This window comes from Gekko japonicus, unplaced genomic scaffold, assembly GCF_001447785.1.
Source record: "Gekko japonicus isolate JY-2015 unplaced genomic scaffold, Gekko_japonicus_V1.1 scaffold2639, whole genome shotgun sequence".
NCBI classification, from domain to species: Eukaryota; Metazoa; Chordata; class Lepidosauria; order Squamata; family Gekkonidae; genus Gekko; species Gekko japonicus.
The window spans coordinates 26930-28040 of record NW_015171581.1 but is presented as its reverse complement, the minus strand read 5'-3'; positions in this window follow the sequence as shown (position 1 = coordinate 28040).

The window sequence follows — 1111 nt, the reverse complement described above, 5'->3', positions numbered from 1 at the left end:
TCTTTCCCTCTTCCCGGTAGCCCCTGTATCTTCTCCCCTTTCCCTTCTTTCCATCCCACCCACCAGCAAACCTACCTTTTGTCTGTCCCTCCATCTTAAGCTGCATTGATCATTTATTTACTTCATTTACACACTGCCTTTGTTTATACTTCAACCACTACACCACACTGTCTTACATCAGTAACTGCTATTGAATACTAGAGAGCAGTCGGGCCTGCCAGTGGTTGCTGCCATGCCTAGCCTCAATAAATCCTCCCTCAAAGATGAAAAACAAGCCTGGAAAAGGCTCTGCCCCTTCCTCCACCCTTTACTGGCAGAAACCTGGGCTTGAAGGCTGGCAGTATTTTTCTGGTTGGTCACTGCAGAAGCCATTTGTTTCTTAAAGGTGCTGCTTCATCCTCCCTCAAAGATGAAAAACAAGCCTGGAAAAGGCTCTGCCCCTTCCTCCACCCTTTACTGGCAGAAACCTGGGCTTGAAGGCTGGCAGTATTTTTCTGGTTGGTCACTGCAGAAGCCATTTGCTGCTTAAAGGTGCTGCTTCTATATTATATTATATTATATTATATATTAATTATAGTATAGTATAGTATAGTATAGTATAGTATAGTATAGTATAGTATAGTATAGTATAATGAGAAAGAGAGAAGTGTGAGGTCTGGATTTCTGAATTCTGTTTTTTTAATAGCGCAGTTGTTGTTCTACTTCATGTGTAAAGCCAATGGTCTCTTCCTGCTCCCAAAATATATATAGCAGATTTTTCTACAAATCTGGGGTTTTTCTCAGGTTTGCGGAAAGATCTGTTTTGTTTGTTTATTGCTCCAGTATCTGGATTTAAGTATCCCCAGATGAAGACATGTTCAGAACTAGATTTTTTCCATTCCAAGTACAGGTTGTGGCAAACCCACCCTAACCAAGAGCAGACATGCCGAGTTGTGATCCCACAACAACTTCACCTCATTCACTTGTTGATTTACAGCCAACAAGCTGACCTAGCAAATTACTTCTGTGGATGCCTTCAGAACTGGGATAAGGGACAGGCTGAGGAGAGTTACATACTACTGTAGGCTCACCTCCTTCCCTTTGGCTGTGCTTATGCTCAGAAATCATGTCC